Here is a 15,603-nt window from a genome sequence, read left to right as displayed (position 1 = left end):
AAGAGTTTCCCCAATTTCACATCACATAGCCACTGCTCCGACAGGAACACCAGATCTGGTGTGTGACCACTGTCCCGTGTCGGGCTCTGGATGACCTGGGTTAGGCCATGGCCATCATGGTGGCCTTGAACTCCCGAGCCACCCCAGACCCCACTCCTAGAGAAGACAGGCTGAAGTCCCCCATAACCATAAGTCTGGGGAACTCCACTGCCAGCCCAGAAATGGAGTCCAGGAGCTCAGGCAGGGAAGCTGCTATGCAGCAGGGACGCTGGTACAACAGCAACAATCCCAACTGATCCCTATAGCCCAACTTAATGAACAGGGTCTCACATTCGGTGATTTGTGGTGCAGCACCCCTGAAGGCCATAAGAGATTTCCAGGTGACAATCGCCATACCTCCACCCCTGCCCCAGAGCCTCAGCTGATGCCACACCCGAAACCCTGATGGGCATATCTCTGAAAGGGCTACCCCTCCTTCCAGACCCAGCCAGGTTTCAGTAATGCAAGCCAGGTCGTCCCTCTCATCAGTGATTAAATCATTGATGAGGGAGACCTTATTACAGACCAACCTGGCATTTAAAAGCAACAGCCGAAAGCCAGGGCCTCTGAAGGTCTGCTGACAGGGTACTGGGGCTGAGGCCAAGGTGCTGGAATGTGAAACCGGTATAAGACAACAGTCATGCGTTCTCCAAGAGCAGCCTGCTCCCTGTCTTCCACCATATCTCCCCCTGTCTGTCACCACCATAATCCTATGGACCACCTCCAACCTCCTAATGGTAGCCCCATCCCCAAATCCCAGCCCCCCGAGACCCAAGACTGGGGACCTCTCACTGTCCTCTCCAATCATCCTTGGGAGGGGAAGCCAGGCACCCCGAGGCACTTTAGCTTCATTACCTCTCAGCACCATCAGGGCTGAAATCTTACAAAATGAGATACTGCAGACACAATCGTCTACTGGAAGGGAAAATGGGAGATATATAAAGAGACCAGTATGGTTATAGAGAAAGATTCTGAAAATGTTGGAGAAGAAAAGGAATGTATATAAGAAATGGAAGGAGGAGCTTATAAACAAAGAAGGATACAAGGCAATCAGTCTCTAGAAATATAGAGATTGCATTAGAAAGGCTAAAAGGCTAAAATGAGTTTGTGAGAAGTGCCTCCAATAACAACAACAAAAGCTTTTTCAGGTATGTCAGAAGCAAAAGGAAAGGCAGACCAACTGTAGGTTTGTTGCACGTAGAAAAGGATGAATTGGTGAGAAGGTAGAATGTCTTAACTAATAACGTACATCAATGTTTTCTTAGAAGGAAACGAAGTTCTAGCTGGCCATTGTTGTACCACTAGGGAAAGGAGAAAGATGCAACTCAGGATAGACAAGGAGGGAGTAAATGAACACCAATTTAAACGAATTTAAGTCTCCAGGGCCAGAAGAATTACATCCTAGGATACTAAAGGAACTAGTAGAGGTGACCACAGAACTGATAACTGTAATCAGTGACAATTCATGGAGAACTGGCAAGATCCTGGAAAGCTAAAGGAGAACAAATCTTGTTCCTAAATTCAGAGAGGGGAAGGAGGAGGACATGGAAAATTACAGACTTTTCAGCTTGATCAAATTATTAAAAAGCATACTGTATTGGAGAACAATTGGATAAGAATGCATCAACAAGAGTTGGCATGGGTTTATTATAAACCAAGTCATCCAAACTAACCTTATTTTCTTTTTTGACATCTATTACTAGTTTAATAGATAGGGGAATGCTATGGTCATAATATACTTTGACCTCAGCAAAGCATTCAACAAAGTTTCTCATGATATCCTCATGAATATAATGATAAAGTCTGGGCTAATTGATACAAGATGGATCATCTAGCCCAGTGCTTTTCAAACTTGGCAACTTTAAGATGTATGGACTTCAACTCCCAGAATTCCCCAGCTAGCATGCTAGCTTGGGAATTCTGGGAGTTGAAGTCCACACATCTTAAAGTTGCCAAGTTTGAAATACACTGACCTAGCCCATACTTAGTTGGATGGATTCACAGTTGGCTGAGACTAGTTATAAATGGATCCACATCAGATCGGAGAATATCAAGTGGGCTGTCTCCTGGGTCCCATGCTGTTCAACATTTTATTAACGAAGGGGCTGAGGGGATGATTATCAAATTGCAGATGGCACAAAAGTAGGAGGAGAAGCTAACAGTTTAAGAGAAAGAGAAGGCCTAGGTAGGTCTGAACAATGGGTCAAAACAAACAGGATTAAATTTAACCAGGATTAATATAAAGTCTTGCATCTCGGGGGGAAAAAAGGTTCAAGTATAGAACAGGGAGACTTGACTTGACAGTAGTACATGTGAAAGGGATCCAGGTGTTTTAGTATATTACAAGTTGAACATGATCGAACAGTGTGATGCAGCTGCTAAAAAGACAAAGATTATTTTGAGATGTATTAACAGGAGGATAGAGTCCACTCTGTTTTTGCAAAATGTTTATGTTTTCCTGCACTTCACTTTAAGAATGACATGAAAGATGGTTGGGGAAGCATGACTCTTTGAACACATTTTTAAGGGCAGCAATATTTTAAATTAATCAATAGCAAACTAACAAGAGAAAACCCACTGGTGGTGCAGCATTTTATCACATGTTCAAGCCCCCAATCACTTCTCATTTTGCCCAGTTGTAATATTGTGAGCATAGCAAGGCTGCAAGTCTTTAAATAAGCCCCAACAAGTGTAACAGATAAGGGCTGGGCTGAGTCATCAGCACTCCGTAGCAGTCTTACCCAACCTGATGGCTACCAGGTTGTGAAGCTACATCTCCCAGAATTCCAGGCCAGCATGATCCAAAGCCAGAACAAGCTCTCAGGAGAAACAAATTAGGAATGAGCAACTCCCAGGTGTCTGATTTCCCCTTCGCATCTCCTGAATCCATCCCTATTTCTAAAAATACTCCTATAAATAAATTTCTAGAAGCTAATGTTTTGCTTTCCCCATATCAGTTTTCCATTTTATTCTTTTTTTTAATTAATTTTTTTCAAGAAGTTAGAGGGGGACCCCAAGGGAGGGAGGGGTTTCCATACAGACATTATGGCTTATGGTACCATTTGCTTACACTCAGCTAGCCAGCCACATCTGTAACAAGATGCCATGATGTCAAAATGATACATGAATGTCATGACATAGATGACCGACTGAAGTATTTGCATCAGGACTTTTGATGGAAGTACATAAATCTTACCTTTATCACCCTGTTATGATGTATTTGCTCCCCACTTGTCCTGTCCTGCAGACAACCCTAGGTCCAAGCTACCCCACTGATTTTATTTTTCATAAGTACTGTAGCTATATCTGTGTCATCCCTTGCAACAGTGGATTTTAATTGACTAATTCAGAACCATTGCCGATATTTCTACACTGATGCTTTATGATCATCTTCCAAGTTTTCTTTAATTCCACCCTACACCAGCCTTCCCCAACCTGATATCCTCCAGATGTGGGGAAATTATAAATTCCAGAATTCTCAACCAATGTGACCTTTGTCCCAAAACATATCTATAGCATTAGATTCAGAATGTTGGCCTACACCTTCTCCTGAGAAAGGAGAAAAAAAATGATGAAAATACAATCTTCATGGAGAAGAAAGAATTCAAACTAAAACAAGCCCTGGGCCCTTTTCTTCTTCTATATGACATTATCACAAAGGGAACTCATAATTCAAACAGTTCTAACAATTTGACAGTTTGCCTGGATGCGAAGCTGGGAATCAATCTCGCTTGGCAATAGGCTGCTGATGAATATTTAAATAGGTTGGTAGTCAACATGAGAACTCTGATATGTAATATATTTTGGCAGGAAGAGAGAAGGAGTAAATGTGAGAACCAAATTAAAGTATCAGCTCAGTTTTAACTTTCTCAATCTCAGTACCCATTTGGGAGAGGAAATTTTCCTTTTTACATATAAAATACATACATACATACACCAATAATTTCCCATTTGTGACAATAGAGAAATATTCTAAAATCTTGCTTCACACATGGCTTCATCTTGTGGATGGGAGACAAAGTACAGTGGTACCTCGGGTCACAAACGCTTCTGTTCACGACCAGTTCGGGTCACGAACAGCACCATTCACAAAATTTTGCTTCCGTTTGTGAATGCCGGATCGGGTGACGAACAGGATCCGCGGCCATTTTCCCTCCCGTGACACGTGGTCGTGGCTTCCTGTAGGGAGGGGGACTCTCCCTCCAAGCAATATCCACCTCCCCACCCGCCTTCCTGTCCTCCACGCCAGAAGTCATGTCAAGCAAGGTTAGCGTTCTCTCTCTTCATACTGTACTTTGTGTCATATTTTTGTGGTTTAAAAAAAAAAACATATGGTTCAGAACAGATTAACCGTAATTACATTGAACCTTACGGGAAAATTTGATTCGGGTCGCAACCAAAATCGTTTGGCGACCAAATTCGGAGGGGTCAGAACGGATTAACCATATTTACATTGAACCTTATGGGAAAATTTAATTCTGGTCACGACCAGAGTCGCGGAACGAATTAAGTTCGTGACCCGAGGTACCACTGTACTAACTAAGTCACATTAGTATATGGTGTCCCATCCAAATACTAATCACCACCTGAAACACCTTATCTTAATAATATCAATTCAATTATTTCCTACTGGACATGAAACTTAAAAATGTTAATCAGTGATTAATAACCACAATACATCACTCCCATAGTACATGGTATTTGGCATGGGGGGAGCGGGGCTGCTGACTGGCCCCACATACAGTAAGTGAAAGCTTGAAATATTTCATTAAACATAAATGCAAGTCAGGGAATACATTATGACTGTATTAGTTTCCTGTTCCATTCATTCCAAATGAAGTGTTTCTGGCTACCCTCCAATGGATTGAGATGCTCAGCAAAAAGAAGCAATTGTTTTTCATGGCCTCCCAAACATTCAAATCAATATCATTTCTTCAGAATTATTTTAAACAACACTTCTGAATTCAGACTACGAATAATCAAAAGCTACAAATGTTAAGCTTGCTATCCAGACTGAATAATGTGATTTTTACAGCAATCTGAGTTTAGAGATCATAAAATGATCTCATAAATGATCATTTCTTCTTAAGTAATTTGAATGGGATGGCCAACTTCTGTTGCTTTAGAAGCTATTCTACTTTCTTGAGAGTAATACTATGCCAAATTCTGTCCTTCAGTTTTCTAGAAGCTGGCTTCTCCTGCTGTGAAGGAACATTACCCAATCCTGGGGGTGGCTGGCACCTTGATGATGCTCCCCAAGTTACTGCCAATTTTAACATCTATCCTTGGATTATATTTATTTGCCATTTATTTAGGATTATTTTATACTGTAATTTTAATTGATTTTAACCACCTTGTAAACCACCCAGAGTAATTTTTTAACGAAATGGATGGCGACAAATTTGATATACAAATATAAATATAAATAAATAAAGAGCTGACCTTGGGAACAGAGAAGGAAGGAATGAGCCGTTATGGGGGCATTTTGAGAAAAAAAAACTACTCTTGTTCTGAGAACAAGGAAAGTGTGAGAAAGAAACTCAAAATAACCCCACCTTGAATTTTTGGAGCAGGGAGAAACTTGGACAGTCTTTCAAGATTCTGTTATTCTACTTTGCTACAATAAAGAACATTCCTGGAATCTCCGCCATGTCTGTTTCTTGACCTGGCCTTTCTTGAACGGCTGACACCTGCAAAAAACATTTCTGTTTTTCTACTTAATTCTCCAAGTACATAACATTTCTTCAGATCATTATAGCTGTAAGATGGCAAGGTGGTGAGTATTTTTTTTCCCAATCAAATCCCATGGGCTTTTTCTCTTCTACTTTGCCCCCTCCTTCATAGCTGATGACCCCTCTTCCTGAGCAACCATAGCCCAATAGGAGAAGCTCTTTCATAATGCCTTTGCTTCGAACTTAACTGATGTTGGGAACCCCTGGAAAGATAAACATACAATTGAAAGGACACACCATTTAGCACAAAAACTCTGCATCGCATCCCTGAAAATTTCAGCAAAATGTTATTCAAAACCACTTCATTTACCTTAAACTAATGAGAATGGTAAAAGAATGCAGAAGAATTTTTGCATAGCACTAATTGAAAATGAACTGCAGGATGGAACTATGTTTAGATTTTGGATATCCAAGGGTGATCTGTATAACTTTTTGAGTCCCTCTTCCATGTCCCAAAAACCTCTAAGGTCCCCTTGGTTAGGATTAAAAGAAGTGAAGATACAAAATCAAACAGAATTGATGAACAAAATGGGTTTCAAGATTGAGAAAAAGGTAAAATATTTGGGTGTTAATCTGACAAATCTGAATTGTATGTAATTTCAAAATAATTATGTTAAGACATGAAATAAAGTTAAAAAAAGATATGTTAAGATGAGAAAAACTACAACTGTTATTGGTGGGGAGAATTTCTGTGATTAATGTTTTGTCTAGAATGTTATTTTTGTTTCAGATAATACCTACTGTATTTTGACAGGTAATATACCAATTAAACCAATTAAACAATGGTAGAAAGACATATCTACCATAAATTTGTGTGGCAGGGGAAAAATCACAAGTCAAATATAAGTTGTTACAAGATGCTAAAGAAAGAGGAGGTTTGGGTTTACTTGATTTGAAATTATATTTTGCAGCTTGTTGTTTAGTTTGGATGAAAGAATGGGTGATGGTGAGAAATAGAAGATTACTGGCATGAGAAGAACACAATTTGAGGTTTGGGTGGCATGGTTATCTGTAGTACAATAAAGCTAAGGTTCATGTAGATTTCAAAAATCATTTTGTCAGACATGCCATATTGAGAACATGGAATAGATATAAAACCAGGTTGTGTCCGAAAATACCCAGGGAGAATACAAAATAAAATCAAGAGAAGATTTGACATTAGAGGGATATATTATACATGTCAATGGTTTTCCTATGTACAATTACTAGAAAGATTTAAAGTAGATAAAAATACTTTTGGTTTGGAACATTGTAAGACTGAATTTGAAACAGAATTATGTACAAATGATAAACATATTATTGCTAAAATGTATAAACTTTTATTGAAATTTGAAACAGAAGAACAAGTGAAAGAATGTATGATAAAATGGGCTAAAATTTTTGGTTATACTAATGGAACAATGGGAGAATATGTGGATGAAAGGACTGAAATTTACATTATGTTATAATCTTAAAGAGAATTTTTATAAAATGATGTATTGTTGGTATTTGTCACTGGAAAAAATGTCTAAAATGTATAAAGGTACTTCAAATTTATGCTGGAAAAGAGGGGACTTTTTATCATGCTTAATGGACATGTAAAAAAGCTTTAAAAAATGGATCCAAATATATACATTAATTCAGAAGATTTTAAAGATTAATATACAACTGAAGCCAGAGGTGTTTCTTTTGGGATTGATTGACAAAAAGTTGAAAAAACCCATGGAACTTTGCTTTTATATATGATAACTGTAGTGAGACTTTTATATGCACAATAGTGGAAAGATTTGACATTATCCACAATGGAAGAATGGATGGTGAAGATGTTGGAAATTGCTGAGATGGCTAAACTGACAGCCTTGATTAGAGAAAAGTTTAATGCCAATTGGAAACCCCTTTTGGACTTTTTGTGTGCAACAGAAAAAAATGAAATTTTGATATATGGGTTTGATGATTAGAAAAAATAGTCGATGATAGGAAAAAATGAAAGTCATGTTATAACCACAGGGTAAGAGTTTAACTTAAACTTATATCTATAACTGCTGTAAAAGAAAATCGGAAGTCATTTCTTTATATTTATTTTTTCTTTCTTTTTCTGCACTTTTGGCTTTGTTCTTTCTTTCCTTCTTTCCTTTTTTACTTTCCTTTAACTTAAATATAAAATAAAAATAAATATTAGTTTCTGTTAGTTTTTATCTTTCTTGTTTAAAAAAACAATAAAGTTATTATTAAAAAAGACTAAGCAGAAGTTAGGAAATATGTTGCAGACTTAGTAGGGTATCAGTGAAAGCCTTGGGAAAAATATTCAGCTGCTGTGACATATCTCAGTGTACAAAGATCAGAATCATGCAGGTAATGGTTTTCCCTGTGACACTCAATGGAAGCTGAAGTTGGACTTTGAAGACGCTGGATAGAAAGAATTTTGATGCTTTTAAGCTTTGCTATTGGAGAAGACTACTGAAAATACCATGAATAGCCAAGAAAACAAACAAACAGACTATAGAGCAAATGAATCTTGAGTTCTTGCCTGAGGCCCAAATGACCAGGCTAAAATTATCATAGTTTGGACACATTAGTCAAAGACCTAGGTCTCTGGAAAGTCTATAATGCTGGGAAAAGTAGAAGGAAAGAAGAGGAAAAGAGGACAATCAGCAGGAAGATGGATAGACTTCATTACAATTTATTTTTATTTATTTATATATCAAATTTGTCACTGCACGTCTTGTTGAAAAGCGACTCTGAGCGGTTTACAAAGGAGATAAAATCAATTCAAATACAATATAAAAACAATCTTAAAAATAATAAATAAATTCCAAAAATGATGGAATTGCCGAATAACTCAGGAGTGACATCAGGGCACCAGCCACCCCCAGGATTGATTAAAACTCTTATCGCCCCATGCAAGCTGGCAGAGCCAGGTCTTAAGTCCTTTCTGGAAAACCAGGAAGATAGGGGCCCGCTGCACCTCAAGGGCAGAATATTTCAAAGGGCGGGGGCAACAGCAGAGAAAGGTCTCCTCCTGGTCCCCGCCAGCCGACAGGATGGTCACGGCATCACTCAGATCATCCAGGATAGAGATGTATAATTGGGTATCATCTGCATATAGATGATTCCTCATCCCATGGTGGCAGATGATCTCACCCAGTGGTTTCATGTAGATGTTAAAAACGAGCGGAGAAAGTACCAAACCCTGCAGCACCCCACAATGGAGGGGCTGCGGGCTGGACCTCTTTCTCCCTTTCAACACCGATTGGGATCAACCTTGGAGGAAGGAAGAGAACCAGCACAAAACTGTGCCATCCACTCCCAGGTCTCCAAGTCAACCCAAAAGGATACCATGGTGGATGGTATCGAAAGCTGCTGAGAGGTCAAGAAGAGCAAGGATGGATGTACTACCCCATCCTGCTCCCACCAGGGATCATCTATGAGTGTGACCAATGCCAATTCCATCCTGAATCCAGGCCTGAAACCTGACTGAAAAGGGTCCAGGTAATCCGTTTCCTCTAGGATTCTCTGGAGCTGCAATGTCACCTCCTTCTCAACCACCTTCCCTAAAAAGGGGAGGTGGGAGACTGGATGAAAATTGTTCAATATGGTGGGATCCAGTGATGGCTTGAGGAGGGGATGCACCAGTGCCTCTTAAAGGCAGCTGGGAACACTCCTTTCCCCAAGGATGAATTCACCATTGCCTGGACCCACCCACATGTCACCTCCTGAGTAGCCTTAACCAACCAGAAGGACAAAGGTCTAATTGACAGGTGGTGCCATTGACTGCCCGGAGCACCCTGTCCCACTTCTGGGTCCAACAAGATCAAACTGGTCCCAGATAAAAGGGTAAGTCCGTACCCTGGGCATCTCTACAGACCATGCCCCACACTTGGCATCCAACTGGGACCAAATGCGATTACAATGGCCATGGCCACACTGTTGGGAGATAGGCTGGGGACATACCATCCCAAAGAGGGACTATTTATATGGTGGTTAAGAGTTGACACCAACTTGATAGCATATAATCAATCAGACAAGATTTCTCAATGGGGGCAACACCTGGCCAACCTTGTGTGGGCTGGGAACCTAAGCAGGCTTGGGACTGGTTAGTCCTTCAATGGGAGATTACTACAAAATAGTAGCACTATAGACTATACTGCAATTTTGGGGAAAAAATCCTAGAATAAGGGAATTTTATTTATTTATATAACATGCATATTTTTAAGCTGCCTAACTCCCAAGATTCTGCACTTCCATACTGTTACCAAGAAAACTGCCTACTTTTCTCCAGTTATACACTGGGAGCTTCATTTTTAAGGAGGAGAACAATTTTTCATTGTTTGCACCTAAGCTTTGGAATTCCTTTGTATGGGACATCCTGCTCACCAACACCCTTCTCAGATACTGTATTTTTTTTTTCTTCCTAGGAAGTCCTTCTGCTATTTTTATATTTTATACAGCGTCTTGTTTTGCTTTTTTAGCAGGTTACTGCATTTAATATTTTATTATTATTGGAGGTGGTGGTGGTGGTGGTGGTGATGGTGGTGTTGGTGGTATAGTCAGCCAGTTGTTTAGACTGGATTTGGCATTCTTATCCACCCATCAAGTTCTTCCCAAGGACTTGGGATAGGCAGATGTTGTTGTCTGATGGTGTTAAAGGTATTGTTGCAGGATGTAAATTTTTGTTGTTGTTGTTGCTGTACTGCTGTATTCCTTCTAACTTTTTTTAAAGTGTTTGAAAGCAATTATTCTGATCATTTGTATTTGAATGTTCAAAGAGGCCCAGAACTTAGAGGTGGATCATAAACATTTTCAGTGAATAAATATACTTTATCTGAAGCTCAACAACCATGCAGCCATTCTCACTATAAAATTTATGCCACTGAGGCAGTTGGAGCATATGAGGTCAGACAATACATTGAATATAAATATGCATTTTGGCAAATCTCACGTTACACCCAGAATCAAAAGAGGAGTTACACTGAAATAGGAAACATCTGCACAGTATCTTCAAAGATTTGTAGTTAAAAACCAACCATTCGTAATATTTTAGTTTTTATAAGCAAAGGTCCCACTGCTCAAGTCTCCAGATATCTGAAAAATTCTATCTTATTTCCTCCATATTTTGTTATTCTTCTTCTTCTACTGATCTGCAGTTCAGAAAGGCGTTCATTCTTTGGGTTAAAAAGCTTGCACATGCTCTCTCTCTCTCTCTCTCTCTCTCTCTCTCTCTCTCTCTCTATATATATATATATATATATATATAAAATCATTTTCCTAAAATGATCACTGTTTTGAAACAGGGTTTTGTCTGAGATTATAATTTTTTTCAAACCACTCATTCTTTTGGGGGAGAAGGGCCAGTCTTACATTCAGGGTCCTTTTCTGATACTGTAAATACAGTCTGATGTCAGTTTGGAAATAATTCAACTCCTTTTCTGACTGCCTGTTGTGGCTTTCCCATTTGCACAAACATCGCATTAGAGCTGGAGAGAGAGGCATCTTTAAACTACCCCCCGTGCCCCATCCACAGCCATAAGTCAATATTTCGGAGGGGAATTTGCTTAGCCTAATTTGATCCTCTGTTGCCAGAGCAGTTACCATTGTGCCCATCCTGATGCATCACAAAATGTTTATTTCTCTTTTTCCAGGACCAGCTCCAGGAATATGAAGTACCCAGAGTGGAACATCCAAAGTCTAACCCCCACCCACCATGGTACACGATCCATCCCACAATTAGCTCTGCAAAGAAATCCACTGATTGTTTTTCCTGCAGCAACAAAGTTTGCAATAAATATTCTTGATTTATATCTCTTTCCTTTTCTGTCTCCTTAACTTCTCTCCCCCTTCTCTCCCACATACGGAGACCATTTTATAAATTAAAACAGTAACATTTGACCAATATGCACTTCATCATTATCTGTCTGTCTATCTAATCTAATCTAATCTATCCTGCCCTATTATACTTCCAGCTGCTATTTTTTGATTTAGCAAATTCTTTCTTCACCTTTCCACTTATGTTAGCACGCAAGCCCACTGACTGCAACTAAAATGAAAAACCAAACTAGAAAATGTGACATTCAAAACAATCTAACTAAAATAGTTCATAGTTAAAAGCTTGGGGAGACACATTTTTGCCATTTCCTTAAATACTGGAAGATAGAGGGCTGAACACATTTCTCAAGGAGAAATTGTCCCCTAGACTGGGACAAAGGAGGAGGCTCTGTCCTGCATAGCAGATAGCTGAGCTTCTATCAATGGGGAGAGAAGAACAGAATCAAGAGAACTTCTGTGGCTGATCTCAATAACTGAGTGGGTTCAGAGCAGGAGAGGCGATCCCTCAGACAGTTTCGTTCTAAGCTTTTGAGGGCTTCAGCAGTCAATGCCAACACCTAAATTGTGCTGAGTAGGTGAATAATAACCACTGCAGATCTTTCAAGCCAGGAATTGTGGCATCCATGAACCTTGTCCTCATTAGCAGCCTAGTGTTTATTTTGGGCACCAGTGGTAATTTGCACCTGCAGCTTTTAATAGCCAACCATTCTCCAATAAGCCCATAGAACAGGGTTCCTCAACCTTGGCGACTTGAAGATGTGTGGACTTCAACTCCCAGAATTCCCCAGCCAGCATGGCTGGCTGAGGAATTCTGGGAGTTGAAGTCCACACATCTTCAAGTTGCCAAGGTTAAGGAACCAGGCCTGCCATAGAAGATCAGCTTTTCTTTATCATGACAAATTCTGATGCTCTTGTCCACTGGCATCATGAAGACACTTTCTAAGCACTGCAACTGTCACCTTCAATTAAAACTCAGCAAAGGTTTCAGAGCAATTACTGTTTTCCCAATGGGAAATTAAAGGTTATTCGGCAATCCTGGCAGGATGTAGTTTTATATCTTCTTGGATAGGTTCCAAAATAGGAATAGTTTCTACTAAGTAACATGACCTGCTGCTTGACAGACAAGAATCACAAGAAAAGAGGAGGGTAAATAAAAAAGTGGGGTAGGCAACCCACAACTGGCAGGCTGCCTATCTCCCTAACCTCGCTTTTGGACTCGGTGTCCCCCATCACAAAAAAAGAGGCTGAAAATTCCATCCCAACCCTACTGGGGACACTACTGTTCAGTGGCCAAAGCTGACCTCAAAAAGCTGCCTACCCCTATGTAGAGGTGTCAGCCTTCCCAGGTAGACCAGACAGGAAACATTAGATGAGCTAATTCTGCTTTATTGTAAGGCTACATTAACAGAATCTTGCAAGTCTGGAAGTACAAACCTTCCGCCATCTCCTTTACAGCCTGATAAGTTAGGGAGGGTCCTTTCTGAATTTCTTTCTCTGCCCATTATGCAGTTGCAGGCTATGCCCTCTCTTATCTGATTGCTCCCTAGGCAGCATCTCTTCCCCACATCTCCCAAGGTCATTCCCACATGCCATTACAAGAGGAGGCATCATTGGGCCAGCCCACTTTGCATTGTCCCCTTGGGGCAAAGCTGAATTAGCTTCTGCTAATTTGTTCTTGAGAAGCTGAGGCCCTAGGGAAGCCGCTGGAGAAATGCAAACCCATAGGCGCGCTGGTGGGCAGAGTTGGAAATACAGCCATTTCCCTAAAGACAGGTCCATGGTTAGCTCTGCATAGAACAGATTCTTCTTGAGGATAAAGTAGCTAAGCCCAGGAAACTTGGAGAGTTATTCAGCAAGGCCTTAGGACATAAGATGAGATGTTCTACGATATAGAAAGAGCAGGGGAGTCTCCAGTTGACTGTAGGGTGGAGGATCTTTCCTAAAATGCGGAGAATTCTGCACAAAGATCTTGCATCCTTTCTAAAGACTTTGCAATATAAAGTGTGCGAACAGAACCCACAAAATGTGAAAAGTGTGGCTGCAGTTCCCAGAGACCTCCAAAAGTTGTTAACAAATTCTAACTGTTAATGAGAGAGAAGGGAATAATATTTAAATACATGAGCAATCATATTAACTCTATGTGATAGGGCTGTGCAGTGCTTTGGATCCAGTTCCCAGAAGATGATTCAGAGTGCATGGGAGTGCAAACATAGCACTCCTCTTCAACTTTTTAAAGCAGCTGCATCTTTTCTCAGGATGATGTGGCAGCCAGGGAGGGCAACCACATAATCCTGGAAAAAGACACAGGTGCTTTAAAGAGGCATAGATTCATTTGCAGAGCTACATTCATGCTACCACCCTCTCTGAAGCACTTTTTTAGAATTACTTCCAAAGTGCTGTACCGCCCTAAAAATTCATTTTTCATTAAATATAAATGAAATAAAATGAAACTTAATTTTTGGTCCCAGCCCCACCAACTCCTTTTGGGAATATAGGCCAAACCACATCAGCTGAAAGCAAAGGGAGACTCTTGAACTAGGAAAAGTTGGGTATCCCTGACATAGGTTGCCTTTTAGCCTGCACGCACGCTGTATATTTCAGAACTACAGGCATCTCTGTAGCATTAAGTATGTTTATGTGTGTCTTTGTGTGCACGTGTCTTGGTATTTATCAATGCGGAATGGGCCATGTCCTTCTGTTTGCACATCTATCACCCTTGCCCCAGGATATAAATCAAGCTGAAAAATACAAATGCCCAAGGCAATTGACAAATGGAACACAGCTTTTTAGCTTCAGAGCCAGCAGCAGGACTAGAGGGAGAAAGGGAAATGACTAGAAAGGGATTAAGACTAGCACTGCTTGTGCAGTTATGTAACGTTTGGCCACAGTTTGATTTCAGAGAAAAGCCAATTCCATTTTCAGCAGATATGGCCACTTCAGTAATAGTATCTCCAGACCAGGATAATATCTGCAAATAATGTAAGAACGCATTCCCATTGCCCACCCCTCCAAGGGTTCATTTGTGGGACTAGAAGATCACAATAATTATTTCCAGTTCTAGCATGGAGCCAGTTTGGTGTAGCGGTTAAGGCACCAGGATAGAAACCGGGAGACCAGGAGTTCTAGTCCTGCCTTAGGCACAAACCCAGCTGGGTGACTTTGGGCCTGTCCCTCTCTCTTGGCCCTAGGAAGAAGGAGGGAAGGGCAAACCACTTCTGAAAATCTTGCCGAGAAAACTACAGGGACTAGTCCAGGCAGTCACCAGGAGTCAACCCTGACTTGAAGGCACCAAGGGAAAAAAAACAAGGAACCAGGGATTAGCTTCTATAGTAACTAAGTTTCTCCTTCCTTTTTTAAAAGTTTGTCCAAATACTCTGTGGGTGAGCTCAAGGGTGGGCTGCCAATTTGTTAACAAGGGGCTCTCCAGGCACAGACAGGAGGGGTGTGTGTGAAAAGTCTTTCTGGGGGGGGTCCAGAAAAAGAAAGAGATCCTGTTTTGTTTTCTTGCTTCATTCAGAACCAAGTTAGTCAGGACAATGACTAATAAAACTAGGTAACAATGCATCAGCTCATCCTTTCTTGGGTCTTCCTCAAGTGGTCTCCCATCCTGGTGTCCTTCACATAGAATCAAACTGCGATGCCTGCCTTAGTCCCTTCACACCTACAGATGCAACCGTGGTGGTGAGTTTGGTTTCCTCACCCTCTTCCAAGGATGCAATATTAAATTTAATCTATTTTATATTAAAACACACAAGGGCTTAACAAGTATGGCTGTGTTCACACCACATATTTAACCAGGCCAGGTGATGGCAGGAAGAGGTTCCATTTCACAATATGCTATGCTTAGTTACTGTTAACCTAGGTTAGGTTTCTTGTGGTTCAGAGTAGGGTTTCTCAACCTTGACAACTCTAAGATGTGTGGACTTCAATTCTCAGCATGCTGGCTAGGGATTTCTGGGAACTGAAGTCCATACATCTTAAAGTTGCCAAGGGTGAGAAACTCTTGTTTAGAGAACAGTGCAAACCCAGC

Source organism: Python bivittatus, unplaced genomic scaffold, assembly GCF_059951505.1.
Source record: "Python bivittatus isolate LINGU-HERP-01145 unplaced genomic scaffold, Pbiv_v1 ctg000980_np1212, whole genome shotgun sequence".
NCBI lineage: Eukaryota > Metazoa > Chordata > Lepidosauria > Squamata > Pythonidae > Python > Python bivittatus.
The sequence above is the reverse complement of the archived record's forward strand: the minus strand, read 5'-3'. Positions refer to the sequence as shown.